The sequence below is a fragment of the Mesocricetus auratus genome, unplaced genomic scaffold (assembly GCF_017639785.1).
Source record: "Mesocricetus auratus isolate SY011 unplaced genomic scaffold, BCM_Maur_2.0 Super-Scaffold_15014, whole genome shotgun sequence".
Taxonomy (NCBI): Eukaryota; Metazoa; Chordata; class Mammalia; order Rodentia; family Cricetidae; genus Mesocricetus; species Mesocricetus auratus.
In genome coordinates, this window is record NW_024429186.1 from 71022670 (window position 1) to 71039369 (window position 16700).

At 40.0% G+C, this 16700-nt stretch overlaps 1 protein-coding gene across 27 annotated transcripts in view; it reads right to left on the minus strand.

The window, feature by feature from the left end:
* Nrcam (neuronal cell adhesion molecule) overlaps positions 1-16700 on the minus strand; it is a 276086-nt gene that overhangs the window by 165573 nt on the left and 93813 nt on the right. The window lies entirely within an intron of this gene.

Here is a 16700-nt window from a genome sequence, read left to right on the forward strand (position 1 = left end):
CTCTGCTGTCTAATCCAATTTGATGCTTTTTTTGGTGACAGAGCGTCTGTTATCTGGCATGTTTGCAGCCGTTTGTACATACCAGGGAGAATGGATGCAGTGTTTACAAAAAATATGACGATGGAAAATGTTGAGGTATTTTAAAAGGATGGAAGTCGGAAAGATGAGCAGATTGAAAAGTAACTATAGGAACTAACGGCCTTTCAAACAATTGTTACCTGTGAGAGCTTTTGAAACGCTGGCTATTGATTACAAGAATAGGAAATCCTAGAAGGCTCTCCTGGTTTGCTGGCCGGCCCCACCCTTGGTACGGTACTCACCAGTCACACTTTCCTATTGTGCCAGATTCTGCTAGAAACTTTGCTGATCCTAAATAATTTTCTATGAGGAAGCCAAATCTAATCCTAGGTAGATCTATGAAATTCAGTGCCTCTCAGTTCCATGACACAGCTTTAAAATTTTTCTAGACACAAAGTAAAATTCAGGATGTAGGATCATTTTTAGCTCAAAATGAAAAAGGAAGGAATGAAGGAAGGAAGGAAGGAAGGAAGGAAGGATGGAAGGAAGGATGGAAGGAAGGAAAAAAGTCAACTTTCATGTTATCTTTAAAATTTCAAATATGTTAGATACAAATAAATAGTGAGAAATACATTTTGAGTTGATTAAGTGATGATTTTAGGACTGGAAACTGGCTAAGTAGTCAGTAGCTCTTATTGCTCTTCTGGAAGTCCCCAGTTCAGATCCCAGCACTCACATTAGATGGATCAGAACTTCCTGTAACTCTAGCTCCATGGAAGTCAATGACTTCTGGCCTCCAGGGCCACCCCCCCCACACACACACACTAGTATATGTGACAATAAGAATTTTTCACACACACGCACACACACACACACACACACACACACCAGTAAATGTGACAATAAGCATTTTTTAAAAGGCTCTGTATCCTGGTGTATCTCAGGTTCCTGAGGGCTGGGGTTACAGTTGTCCATCACCACATCCAGCCACAGGCCTCATTTTGCATGGACAGTTATGGCAAAGGCTTTAATCTCATACTTAAACAAAACTACACTCTAGAAATTAGGACCTCATTTTTACTGTGTAAAATTATATGAAATCAAGGATAAAGCTGAGGGGGAGGCCAATATGGAAGGCTTGCTGACTTCACAGGCAAGAGATTTAGACTCAATCCATGAGACTTTTTAAAATAATTTTATAGTTCATGCTCACTCCCCTCCCCCAACTCCTCCCTCTCTTTCCTACCCATCCAACTTTGTGCTCTCCTTTTATTTTTTAATCATTATGTGTATGGGTGTTTTGCTTGCAAGGGTATCTACATACCACTTGGATGCCTGCTGCCTAAGGAGATCAGAAGAGAGTATGATATCCCCCTGGTACTGCAGTTGCAGATTGTTACGAGCTGCAGTGTGGTTTCTGGGAAACAAAGCTGGGTCCTCTGTAAGAGTAGCAAGAGCTCTTTACTGCCGACCTCTCTCTCTAGCCAAACTTGCTTTAAAAAAAATCTTCTAAAACCATCAAGTACAATTTGTGCTGCCCATATGCCTTTTAATGTGTGGCCTTCCACTGAACGTGATTAACCTCCCAGGGGTCACACACGTTAAAGAAAACTGACTCTGGCTCCAGCTATCAGTTGCCAACAGCCCCTCGCATAGGGGTAGGACTTGGTGGCCTCTTCCCCACTCCACACTGGGATTTTGTACGATTTGAGTGTATGCAGGTCTTGCACAACTGCTGTGATGTCACATGTGAAACTGCTTTGGCGTGTCCAGGAAATACTTTCGCTGTAGTCATCCCCAAACCCCTGGCTCTTACAATCATTCTATACCTCTGCTGTGACAATCCCCGAGCCATAGGAGGATGACGGAGACTTCCATGGTCTCTTACTCTCAACGTTTTGACTGACTGTGGAGCTCTGTGGGCTGAGAAATGCATTAATCTGATTAGATTTAAGATCTGCCCCACAAGTTGAAACCCATACCTGGCATCATTATTTGGGCCAAGAACCTGTGACTAGACAGGTCCTAGGCCCTAGAGAAGAACCTACTACTATTATTCTGCTATGCTGATTTAGTGTTAAACCAACTTCTAATGACTTATCACTGGTCCCATAGATTAGCACATGGGACTTTTTTTTTTTTTTTTGGTTTTACGAGACAGGGTTTCTCTGTATTGTTTTGGAGGCTGTCGGTCCAGCCTGGCCTCGAACTCACAGAAATCCGCCTGCCTCTGCCTCCTGAGTGCTGGGATTAAAGGCTTATACCACCACCGCCCAGCAGTCCATGGGATTTTTAGCAGGACCTACTGAATGCAGGGTGAAAATGTGAACCCCTGACAGATTTAATCCCTATAGGTAAAAAAATGGAGTGAGGATTGAATTCAAATAAGAAAACTGATCATTTTACTCTTTATAGTATAGGTTATCTAAAATGTTTAGGAAAAGAAGTCTTCCAAATTTTAGACACTTTTAGATTTTTCAGTATGAGATATTTAGAGATAGAAACAAGTCTAAACACGAATTTCACTTATGTCTCTGCTCTCCCACACATGCAGAATCCGACGGTAACATGTGTGCCTGTGGTATGTGCATGTGTGTCTGCGGGTACATTTGCCTGCTTGCCTCACTCACTTGCCCAACCTTTGTGTTTGAGCCAAGGTCTCTGATTAACTTGCAGCCTCCTGTTTCAGCTAGGCTGGATGGCCATCAACCCCAGTATCCTCATTTCTGACTCTCCAGCATGGGCTTACAGGTTTCACCCACACACCCTGCTTTCTAATCCGGCTCTGGGTTACCAATGGCCAATTTAAGGCAATCTTAAAAGCCAAGCTGTCCCCCAGGAAGGGGCACAGTTATAAAGCCACAGAAAGGAGTGTAAATGATGGAGTCCAAGATTTGAAAACAAAAATAAGCCACGCCAGCTACTGTGAGCTGTTAGAGCCACTATGGATACTAACCATGGATGATCTAAGTTCTATTTAGAAATGTTTCTTTGAAGCTTATGAACAGGATATATTTGAGAAGTTGCTAAGGATACTGGCTCTGGTAGTCAAGGCAAACTTACAAAGCCTTGAAGTAAGCAGTTGGCAGGTGGTGAAGATTTATTTAAGAGGCAGTGTCAAAACAATTTAGGAGGAATGGGAGAGACTTAGAAGTCTGAGGTCCAATCTCTCCATTTTGCAGATAAGAAAACTGAAGGCTTCACAAATTAACTTGTTTACTCACTTAAAAACCTAAATTTATCCTGGGCATGGTATCTCACACCTGAATTTCCATCACTCAAGAGACCAAGGAGGATCACTAGGAGTTTGTGGTCAGCCTGGGCTATGGAGTGAGTCTCTGTCCCAAAGAAAGGATGACTGTAAGAGAGATGGGGGCAGGGGGTCAGCAAGTAAAGAAGCAAGCTAGCAAACTAAATTTAACAAATGGCAGAAATAAGACAAATATTTGAGGCTCTACCTCCAGTGCTCGAGTGTGTAGTGTGTGTGTGTGTGTGTGTGTGTGGTGAACTTACAAGTGTGCCTGGTATGTGAATGCATATGTACATGTATGTGCATCCATGTGGAGACCAGAGGTCAAAGCGTTGGAAATGCGGTGTCTTCTATCAGTCCCCCCTTACTTTTTGATCCAGTGTCTCTCAACAAATCTGGAGCTTGTGGATTTAGCTGAACGACCTGCTCAGGAAGCCCTCAGGAGATTTCTTTGACTGCAGCCCCAGTGCTGAGATTGCAGGCATGCACAAGGGTGCGTTGGCTTTTACAAGGGTGCTGAAGACTAAACTCAGGTCCTCGAGCTTTTGTGGCAATACTTTACTGTTGAGCCGTTTCCCTAGCTCTGAAGTAGTGTTCTCACAATACATTGTGTGACTATGTGTATCGGAAAATTCCAGAGAAGAGCCAGAAAAGTAACAGTAAGACACAGTCATGAACTTTATGATGATTTTCCCATAGAGAAGTAATATTATCTAGTATAGGTTTCCCTTAACAGTAAACAACACTGTATAGATGATTTTGTCATAACATATTAACCCTCAACTGTACTCACAACACAGTTAATTAGCTGGTCAGTTTTACTAGGTTATTTTTAAAAAATAATAATAATCATACTTATTTTAAGACAAATATTCTTTCTTCCCCCCTCCTGCTTGGTTGTAAATAGAAGACCAAATGTGGTCTTGTCATCTTCTCATACAGCAGTGGTGTTCTTCCACCCAGTATACTGGATGAGGTTTGTTAAGACACAGTGTGACTCAAAGGAGAGGCCAGACAGGCCCTTACATGTCAAGAGCTGTCCAGCCCAGCAGCCTGTAGCCAACAAGCACATAACAGTGTGGCCAGTCTACAAGGCACTGTATTGTATGAGTATAGACTGGTTGAATTTTTTTAAAAATTAGTGAGGGAAAAGAAGTGACATATCTCATTGTTTAACATTAATCATTGCATGGGAAAATGATTGTGCTCTATGTTTACTGACTTAATTCATTTCCCTTTGCTTTAAAAAATATCATGATTATCAGAAATTGTAAACTTCATACATGGCTCAAATTATATGCCCATTAGACCTTGCCACTCTACAAAATTTACAACACATTTTAGGGAGAGACGAGATTTTTGGAAAACACATCACAGCCACCAGACAAGTAGTTCAAACCCCATTCTCTCCAGTTCCCTAAGTCCCGAGAAAGAAAATTCTGAGAAAATAAAACACTGGCTTCTATCTCAAAGTATAGAAAGATAAATATCTCCTGCGGAGACAAACCAAAAAAACCTGCTAATGATTTTATTTAGTAACTAATGGTCTGATCTCAAGTCCTGACAGATCCTGAGCTGCAGAAGCAGCTTCCGAGTTAAAAAGATCCCAACTTTCACCACCATAAGGGCTTTCTTTAAACCAGATCCACTTTGTCAGAATGGGGCCTGACAGGGAGTTCTGAGCCTTTTCAAACCTGAGGAAAGCAGGCAGTGCAGGACACTCCCCTTGTTCCCTAGAGCTCTCCATTTGGTTGAGCTGAGCAAGTCCTCTGGATCCCCACTCTGCCCTGTGGAAAACCACATCCCCATACTGTGTGCATACCCCAATCCCATCTCACCAGGACTGTGCTCTGTAAGGTTGGGAGAAGCATTTTATATTCATCTTTGTTCTCCTTGAACACAAATCAGTGAGGAGCCAGCACTCAATTATACGTACGTGCGTACATGCATGCATACATACATACATACATACATACATACATGAAATAAAGTCTGTGACAGTGCTTCTTAGGCTCAGATGTGTGTCCCTGATGGAAGGTGCCAAGAATAAGGATGATCAGAGAAAGACAGACTTGAAAAATAATGCTTCACAGGCATGGCCTGTGTGAGAGAGAGAAAGACGGTGGGGGGAGAGAGGTATGTGAATATATGTTGTATGTAAGAAAATTCCAGAGGGGAAGAGCTAACAGGGCAAGAGTAAGCCATTCTGACAAAGACGAGCTCTGTTAGGGCTGGGCTAGGATCCCAAGGAAGCAATAGGGAATTAGCCTTATCTGGCCATCAAGGAGAATGTGTAATGCTTAGGTTGGGAACAGGAACTTTATAAAGATTTAATTTAGGGGTTGATAGGATAAGAGAAGCACATTAAGGAAGAGGATTCTCTGGCTTAAGAGAATCAACGAAAAAAATAGCACTTTAAAAGGTTTTAGGGTAATTCATGACAGTCTCCTTGGGCTTGATTTTTAGGGCATTTTGTAGATTCAGAATTACGAAGGAAAACATGGCAGTCAAGCAATATGTGAGCTGTAAAGATTTAGGAAAATTTTGCTGTGTCACAGGGTGTGTCATCTCTCCCTCCATCCTTCCCTTCTTCCTTTCTCCAGCCACCCTGTCTCCTTTGCTCTTCCCTCCCTTCCTCAGGTTTTCCTTCAATTCCTCTACAACTTAACTCTGAAATCAGATCACCTTCCAGCAAATGGCTTGTCATACTTCAGCTGACAGCATTTCTCTTCACAGGGTACCCAAAACGGGTTGCCTACTGGTTAAGGAACACTCTCCCTGCCAAGTAAGACATGTGCTGAATTCAGGAGTGCATCCATTTTCTTTATTCTCCAATATTTCCCTGGCACAGAACAGATGCTTTATAAAAACACTGATCGTGTGTGCAATTGTGGGGATAAGTACCATCCTCCCTGCTTTCAGGAGCCACAGTCTTCCCTCCAGGGAAATGGGATATTGAGGACTCTGATAAAAGACACTAACTCCATCACTGAAATGGGGGGGGGCAAAGGGCAACACGAGTGGATCCACAAAACCACAACCATGTTGGATTGACTGGACCAAAGCTTTCTCTGCTGAGCATGCAATTTTTTTTATTGACTTTGGAACTGAAATAAGTTATGACCTCTTATGTGGTCCATTTCCATTTCTGATAACTCAGAAAAAAGTTTGAACCTAAGGAAAGTGTATTTAGTTACTGTTTTGTTGCTATTGAGACTTGAATAAAACAACTGCTTGAGTCAGGAAAGATATATTTGTCTCGTGGTTTCAGAGTGATTGGCCCACGAGTTTGGGGTCCACGTAGTTGGACAGAACATGTAGCACCTGCAGTGTGTGGTGGAGGAAAACAGTTTGTTTCATGTTGGCTCTGACAACAAGGAAAAGGGATCTGGAACTACATTGGATTTTGCCTCCAGAGCCCAATCTCACCCCTCCCCTCCCCCACTATTTTTCCGAGCCCTCAGCCCCAGTATGGTGCTGTCCACACCAAGGCTGACTATTTCCTCCACTGCTAGGGATAATTATCCTTTCTGGATACATCCTCACAGACATACCCAGAGGCGTGTCTCATCAATATCCTAGATAATTCTAAACCCAGGCAAGTTGACAATGAAGGCTGACCATCATAGCGGGATGTACTGAACTGACCAATACTGTGACTGGCTTAAATAATTAACTGAAGATTTATTAAGGTAAAATGGTAATTATGATTGTAGATTGTAGTGTAAGTCACAAGTCATACTGAATCCCTTTGGCTTTCCATCAGCCAGTGAAGAGTATTTTTAGAACAAAATGAAATATATGTTTAACAAAAGAAAATATTTGTCTCTTTGTATTTCCAGCACAAACACTGTGATGCAATTACGTGGACTGCACAGACTCATTAATCTCCCAGAGTGAGGTTCCCAGAGCACACTTACAGCAAGCACAAACAGCTGTGTCCTCATCCCGACACTGCCCGAGGGATCCCTCAAAGCAGAGATTAAAAGACCACTCACGACTGGCTGTGGCATCGTTAGTGCTGGAGTGACACTAATAACAAAGCCACCCTAAATATGGATTAGTGCCATTATTTTGAAGAATGTTCTGCTTTCTAGGAATTGACTCAAGACTATTTCTGCACAAGTCATCAAAGGCTTACAAATTTAGGTTGCCCACAAGTCAAAGTTATAAATTTTGCTAACTTACAAGCAAAGATGACATCTTACAGTCAAATCTCTAGAGCCCACCTGTCTGTTAAGATAATGAAGACTGCATTGTTTCTTCTGCAATATTAAGAGCATCTTAATTACCTGATCTCTAGTGAGTAGCATGCATATAAATTTTATGCACAATCCAACCAAAGAGCTACTGAGCAGGGTTCTGTTTCAAAGTCAAAGTTGATGGCCCAATATTAGAACTATAAATGAAAGTAAATATGTAAATATGTACAATAATATCATGGCAATTAGCTTCTACTGAAAAAATAGCTTTTGTTACCTATTGGTGGAAAGCCTGTTCCTTTCCTAACATTCTAACTTTAGGAAATAACATGTCCCATGTGTTCAAATTATAAAACTGCAGATACTTGCTATCAAGTCTCTCCCATAACTCCATTTTAATGTATGATATTATGCTGTCATACGATACACATAGGTTTTGGTTTCCTCTCCTGTACATTTTTCCCAAAGCCATTTATATTACACAATCCTAAAAATGAATCATAATTATTGAGCTTAAATTACTGATATTAACTTCAAATCCAACTATAAAAATCTACATCTCTAAATATTTTACACACTTTGTAAAATTTCATACTTGTTGATTAAATTTTTCTTGAAAATCAACATTTTCATTGATTTCCACTATGTATTATTGAGTGAAATATATGACAGTGCATTAAAAAGTATAGATATCAGCTGAGGTTCCCAAGAAAAATATAAATGTTTCAATATTAAAAAAATATATTAAGGCAATTTAGCACACCAATTAAATGAGGAAAACGATATGTTCATCTCATTAGGCATAGAAAATATTCAATAAAATTCAACATTGTTCAAGATAATGCTCTTAGAAAACTAGAGATAAAAACCCTCTTTAAAAGAGTTCATAAAGTATCTACAGAAAACACTGCAGTATACAGTGACAGTTTGTAGTTGTTGCATTTTAAATTAATATCATATCTGGTGTAGAGGTCAGTACCTGTAATACCAGGGCATGATGGTGAGACACTACTGTCTGGAGTTCTAGGCCAACCTCAGCAATTAATTAACCCTGTCTTTAATTAATTGAGGACAAAGGCATCCTTAATTACCATTCTACAAGAATACTAGAAGTCAAATTTAAGAAATGGGGTTAATCCCACAATATGGGATGCTCTTTCAGCCGGGACTCTTGAGGGAGGGTCTAGGCCCTGCCCTGGATGAAATGATAGTCACTGGAGATCCACCATGGAGGACCTCTTCCTCCCTGGGGATCTGAGTGGAGATTGGGTGGGGGGCTGGGGCACCTGGTGGGGAGGTCAGGAGAGGAGGGGAGGGAGAGGGAGCTGGGATTGACATGTGAAACATGCTTGTTTCAAACTTAAATTTTAAAAGAGAGAGAGAGAGAGAGAATACGAAAAAAAGAAATGGGGTTAAAACCAGAATTAATAGAATGAAAAGCTCAAAGCAGCAATATTTACACACACTAACATTTGCTACAAAGACAAATAAAGTATCTACAGGCATATTGACAGAATTCATCTAGATCTCAGAAATTTTGTTGGCTCTAAGAAAATTTAAAAAGTGATTTCATTTCTGCAACACCGATAACAATCAATTTTAAAATGCACATTCAAATGACATAACACTCTACAAATACCTGGCTGATTCTAAAATGCATATTAAAGAACAAAGAGATAATAAACCTTTACTGATGCAAATGCATGCGGAGATAAAGAAGATTGGGAGGGGAGATGCAAATTAGAGCTTGTAGCCTCGGGAAGAAAGGGGCCACAGAGGCAATGAGAGCAATCCTACTTAAATTTTGATAATTTTCAAGAACACACTTATTACTGTATAAATAAAAAGGTAGTGAGAACTGTGTGTGTGGTTTAGAAATAATCAGCTAGAGACCCAACTTTGAGAAGAAAAATGATACATGTTCTTCGCTCAAATGGCCTCAAACAAAATATATTTGACTATGGTCTAAAAAGACAGTTTAAGATAAAACTATATAGGCCAAAGAAGAGTCACAAGGCTTGACTTAGGTTATGATATAATTTATATGTACAGTCATGAGAATCAGAACTCCTTAGAAACTATGTGTTCCCGGAGAGGAAATGATCAAAGTGGACCCTGAAACTCCCGCCACACACGTGTTTTGACCTCTTCGGAATGGAAACTTCGTGTACTTCCACATTCATGTGCTGAAAACCAACCATCTATGGACCTCAGAGACTGGCCTTCTGGGAAGTAATCCTGTCAGGAGGGTGTGGCCCACATGATGGGATTAGAGCCTTTATAGACTAGGAAACCTGATTCCTGTTTCCCTCCACTCTCTCTGCCATGAGCGGATACATCTAGAAGGCAGCCATCTGCAAACCAGGACACTAAAGCTGACGGATGGCACTTGGATCTTGTAAATAAAATGCTCGGCATATAAGCTACCCAGTATGTGATATTCTGTTATAAAGCCAGGAAAAACTAAAATATCATGGCAGGAAAATGAGAGGCTGAAGATCTTGTTGTTTTGTTTGTTTGCTTGTTTGTTTGTTTGTTTGTTTGAGACAGGGTTTCTCTGTATTGCCCTGGTTATCCTGGAACTCACTCTGGAGACCAGGCTGACCTGGAACTCAGAGATCTACCTGCCTCTGCCTCCCAAGTGCTGGGATTAAAAGCATACTCTGCTACCACCACCCCACTGAGAGGCAAAAATAGAAGCTCTCATCTCCCTTCATTTGAACTTAAAAAAAAATCTTTGTTTACCTTAGATATACCATTGTGGGGCTGGAAGAGACTCAGACTTCTCCCTTCTGCCTTCAGTAAGTACACTTCATCTATTGAATAAAAACACCTACACACTCTAACCTAAGCAGTTGTCTTAGTTAGGGTCTCTATCACTGTAAAGAGATAACATAACCACAGCAAATCTTTTAAGGAAATACTGAGTTGAGGCTTGCTACAGTTCAGAGGTTTTGCCCATTAGCAGCACACAAGCAGACATGGTGCTGGAGAGGTAGCTGAAAGTTCTATATCCAGATCCACAGGCAGCAGGAAGAGAGATGAGACATTGGGCCTGGCTTGGGCATCTTAGACCTCAAAACTCATCCCCAATGACATACTTCTTCCAACAAAGTCACACCTACTCCACACAGTTCCTAATAGTGCCACCCCCAAAGGGCCTATGGGGGCCATTTTTATTCAATCCACCCTAGCAATTATCTGAAATTTTGAACAGAACATTACAATTTTCCTGGTTAGGTTCCCCTCTCTGCTAGGATAGGGTGGCCTATGTGAGGAGGGAAAAATATTAGACTTTACTATATAGGCTCTCTGAGTTTCCCACCCTCTTGAAAAGGTGGGAAAAGCAGGGACATTCTGTAATTCATACAGGTTGTAAACACTCAGAAAACAAAAACAAAGCCTATTAATAAATAAAATCTCACTAAACCAATCTTTGGCTACATTTTCTAGGGGTTTAAAAGCTTCCTTCACAGTTCCAGCATTCTTATACAAAGGATTTCCTCTTTTTAAAAGAAGAGTGGAGAGATATAGGTGTTCAACTGATATTTTTCACAGAAGCTTTCCAAGGTCAGGTGGCATCTAGTTGGCATTGTACACAGATGCCATGATCCATGATGCACCTGGTCCCTCCTGAGAGCTTTCCTCTCTCTGAGCCAGACTTTCTCGTTCACAGCAGCCTGACTGCTGGTTTGGCTTGCTTCAGCCTGTCTTGACTCTCTGAACACTGGAAGTCCTTCCCTCCTGTCAGGGAGAGTTTGTTAACACTATTAGGAAAACAAACCTCTGTATAAACCAACATTCCAGAAGTCTAGGTAGGGAGTTCTTCCTGAAGACAAAATCTGAGGCATTTTCAGATGAGGACATCACACCACCTCCTCCAGAAGTTATAATGAGGAAAGAAATAACTTAAAACACTAAAAAGGAAAGATTTTGAAATTATTACAAAGCCAGTCATGTTGCTCAGATTTGCATAGTTATATTTATAAGCTCAGGACTTTGCTGAAAATCACCAATGGTATCCTCATCTGCTGTCATATTTGGCCGAATTCATTATAAATTTATTCCAGCATTCTAAGTAGGATGCAGACTGTAGATTGTATCAGGGGAACTGAAAGATACTGTTTCTGATACAGAATTTAAGGAAGGATCCTGATGCATGGTTACTGTAGATGAGAGATGGGAAAACCTTTGCCATCCTAAGAGATGTATAGATGAGGGGATGAGGGTTGGAAAGGGAGATGGAGAGATTCATTTTGCTGGAGCACAGAGCAAGAAGGGAAATTAGAAAATTGGAAAGATGTCAGGTTCTCTCTCTCTCTCTCCTTAATAAACTTATTTGTTTGTTTTATGCTTTCTATCTCAGCCTCAATTTCTCCTTCCTCTCCTCCCAATCCTTCCCCCCTACTGCCCCCATCACCCCAGTTCATTCCTCCTCCATTTCAATTCAGAAAAGTCAGGTTTCCAAAGTGTGTGGTAACAAGTTTGAGGTGAGGACAATAGCAGCTCAAAACTTTTGTTTTATTTCTTCACTTTTCAAAACTTAAAGTCCTGTGGGGGCTGGAGAATTGGCTCAATGGTTGAGAGTACTTGTTGTCCTTGGGAAGGACCTAGGTTCAAATCCCAGCATCCACATGGAGGCTCTCCACCTCCTCAGGTGCTACACAGACATGCATGCAGGCAAAGCATTCACACACACAAAATAATAAAATTTTAAAAAACTATAATTCTAAATAGGAAAATGAAGAGGTATTCCGTGTCTAGTGGGATGGGTTGTGACAAATGCCTGCACCCAAGGTAAGGAATATTTCCATTCCTTTACAATGTTCCTATGTGTTCATTCAAATTTCCACTTCTATCCTCCAGCAGAGACAAGCATTCTGAATTTCACTCTCACAGATTTATTTTCTATTCTTGAACTTTATAAAAATGCACTCACACAATATGTCATGTGTCTGGCTTCCTTCACTCAACATGATTTTGAGTTTATTCCACATTATAAAGTATTTTAAAAAGTAAAAAATGGTATGATTACAACTGTTTTTTGGAAAGATTAATATATAAGATTCTGGGGATATACAAATAATTTCAGAAGTATATTTCTGGGATGAGAGATTTGTAGAAATGTGTAAAGGAATGTGAAATAAAATAATTTTTAATGGGTGAAGCGTAATAATTCAGAACAATAGAGAATGAGAGGCCTTGGCGGAACTAAAAATCTCTATAACCATCTAAATGGAATCAGATGATACAATGAATTCCAAGCTAGATTAATGGCTCCAAGGAAATTTACCTGAGCTTATTGGCATGCTTTCAACAATAAACAAAGTAAGGGGGAAAGAAAGTAAAAAGGCAGTCTACAGAGTAAGAAAACTGTAAGTCATATGTTTGGCAAAAGTTTTGACCTCATAAAAGATCTACAAGTGGAAATTAAGTTTGTGCTAAGATACTCAGTACCATTCATTATTAGGGAACTTCAAGGGAACAACAGGAAGAGATTGTATATGCCTATTTGAAAGCCTAACTCCAAACACCTGACAACACCAAATTCTGGTGAAGATGCCATCATATGGCAGTCTCTTACAAACTTAAACATATTCTTGTTGTGTGTAATAGCTGACTTCATCCATTTACTTGAATGAACCATGGATGCCCAGGTATTTGGTCAAGTGTTATTTAAAGATTGTCCACTGAAGTGTGGTAGACTTCACTGAGCAGTTGAAACCCAGAAATGAACAAAGAAGATGATCATACTAACCTTCTCCACTACCTTTAGAAAATGTAATATGTAACTAAATACAGATTATATAAAGTCACCTATAATAGTCAAAACTTATAGTTAGGTTTTCTAGATATACAGAGATGTATTTGAGATGGGTAGTCTTCAAACCTTTCAAAGATCTTCAGAATACAGCATTTAAAATGGTTTAGGGTTTTTCATGACTATGAGACACAATTGCTCCTGGCAACACCAATTATGTCAAAGAGGAAGATGGGCATTGAAGAAACGCCTTATAGAGTTGCTTTCAATATGGTGAGACTAGCCATTTTGGGCAAGAAACTGCTGTTGCCTGGGCTGTTTAACTGTATGCTGTCCAAACTAGACATACAGGACCCACAGGAAAGTGACTGCTGAACTTGAAAAAAACAAGAGGGACAGTCTCAGGGTTCCTGCTTCATGGGAGAGTCTGCCAGACATTCTTCAGGACACAAAGAAAAAGGGATGACAAACTGCCAATACAGGTGGGACAGTTTTAAATTTCCTGCTTCGTTGAGAAGTCTGCCAGACACACTAGGCCTATAGGCTAAAGATGGATGCCCCAACATTACAGAAGAACTTTGGATGACTGTCCAGGTAATGAGATGTCTCTGTCAATTCTAAAGTTTATATATTATCCTTCTGTGGTCTTTGCTGAAGTTGAAGACAGTTTTGGTTATAGTTATCCTTAGTTATGATAATAGATAAGTTACATATAAAACTTTAGACTCACAAAGATAGGACAGATGATAAGATACATTCTATAAATTTTGACAAACATTAATGGACTAAATATTGTAATTATAGTTCATGTTTAATAACTTTTTTGTTATATATAATTTCACTATGTTAAAGTTAAAACCTTTATTTTTATTTAGACAGAAAAGAGGAGATGATGGGGAAAGTCCTAATGTATATGTTTCTCTTATTGGTTGATGAATAAAACACCATCAGCCAATAAGGTAGGATGGTAGGTGGGACGAGGAGATGAGGAGAATTATGGGAAGTAGAAGCAGACAGGAGTCGTCATGTAGAGCCCAGGAAAAGAGAACGTGAAGGGTGTTCTTCAGGAAGCCAAGACCACATGGAAATACATAGATTAATAGAAATGGGTTAATAATTAAGGCAGAGCTAGCCAATAAGAAGTCCTAGCCATTGACTAACAATTTCATAATTAATATAGTGTCTGTGTGTTCATTTGGGGCAAGGCAGTTGTAGGACCAGGCTGAAAGGAAAGAGTTCGTGTAATAGGCCACTGAAATGTGATAGACTTCACTGAGCAGATGAAACCCAGAAATGAACAAAGAAGATGATCAGACTGACCCTCTCCACTACCTCCAGATAAGGGAGAATTCTTCCTGACAGCCTTTGAATTGGAACATGGGAGTGTGTGTGTGTGTGTGTGTGTGTGTGTGTGTGTGTGTGTGTGTGTGTGTGTGAATATGCATGCTTTTAGACAATGGTTCTTTCTGGGTTTTAAGAGTGTCAGCTTTTGGAATGAAGGCACACCATCAGCTCTCTGGTTCTCAGGCATCCACATTAATACTGAAAATAAATCAGTTCCCTGGGTGCAGCTCAAAGCTTCCTCCTACAGGTCTTGGGAGTTGCCAGCCTTCATAAGCCAACTCTTTTACAATAAATTTCTTAATACATGGTCCTGGTTTTTTCTGAAAAACCTTAACTAATATGCCTTGAAAATAAATAGACTCCCGGGTATTTATCCAATTGCGTTGAAAACTTGTCAGCATTAAAACCTACACAAATGTTTGTAGAAGCTTTTTCTCACAATTATCCCACACTGGAAGAAACCCAGATATACGTTAGTAAATGTCTGTCTCAGTTAGGTTTTACAGTGCTGTGATAAAATCCTATGACCAAAGCAAGCAAGCAAGCAACTTGGAGAGGAAAAGGTTTGTTGAGCTTACATATCCCAAATCACAGTTGATTGAGGTGAGAATTTAAATTGGGCAAGAACCTGGAGGTCAGAGTTAATGTAGAGGCCATGGAGAATATTGCTTACTGGATTACTCCTCATGGCTTGCACAGCCTATTTTCTTATAGCACCCAGGACCACCAGCCTAAGGATGACACTACCCACAAAGGGTTGCACCCTCCCCCAACAATCACTAATTTAAAAACTGCCCTATAGGCTTGCCTACATTCAGATCTTATTTAGGCATTTTTTAAAAATTGAGGTTCCTTCCTCTCAGATGACTTCAGCTTGTGTCAAATTGATAAAAAAAAACTAGCCAGCACATTGTCTTAACACATTATAGATGCTATAACAAAATAACATAAATGGGTAGCTGAAAAACACAAAATCTTACTTCTTAAAACCTTAATAACTGAATAAAGGGGTCAAGACCATGCTGGGAAAAACCAGCTGACCTGAGCAAGTGGGACCTCAAGAAACCTAGTTGGACAGCTAGGGAACTAGCATAGGACCGAACCAAACCTCCTGAACATAGGTATCAGTTAGGAGGCTTGGGAAGTCTATGGGACCTCTGACAGCAGAACCAGTATTTATCCCTAGTGTACAAATGGACTTTGGAAGCCCATTCCCTATGGAGGGATACTCTGTCAGCCTAGATACACAGGGGAAGGCCTAGGCTCTGCCCCAAATGATGTGACAGACTTTGATGATCCCCCATGGAAGGCCTCACCCTCCCTAGGGAGTGGATGTGGGGGTAAGGCAGGGGGCTAAAGGAGGGCATGGGAGGATGGGAAGAAGAGGGAACTGGGATTGGTATATAAAATAAGATTGTTTCTAAATTAAATAAAAATACATAAAAATATCCTAAAAGCTGGACAATCCCACAGCTAAGAGCTGATATCCAAGGTATCTGATGAGAGGCAGCATTTTTATTCATATCCAGTAATCTTTTCACCAACTTAATATGACCAAAGAGGGAAGGGATATTTTGAGAATCTCTTTTATAAAGGCAATGATCTCATTCATGAGGGCTCTGTCTTCATGACTTCACAAAGGTACCATTATCCTGGAATTTAGGATTTGAGCATATGAATTTTTGAGGACATCAACATTCAGAGAATAACAATAAGGAAACTGAAAAAATCATGTCACATTTATAATGTTTTTTAAAGAAGAGCTATCAAGTCTTGAGAAACATTAATATTCTTTTCTTTCGTTTTTCTTTTTTCTCTTCATTTTGTTGTTGCTTCATTTTGTTGGCTCTCTCTTTTTTTAAGACAGGGTCTCACTCAGTGTCCCAATCTAGCCTTGGATTTTCAATCCTCAGATATAGATACATCTGAAATGCATATTGCTAAGATAAAGAAAACAGATGGGAGAGGATATCTATATAATGTGACATTCTCAAAATGTAAAATTATAAAGAAAAACAGTCTACTTGTATTTCAGATGTAGAAGCAACGTGGGAGAAGAAACGGATGTTGTCCTTATGTAACACTGAAAATTAATGAAGTCAAAACAAGCAGTATGTAAGCATTT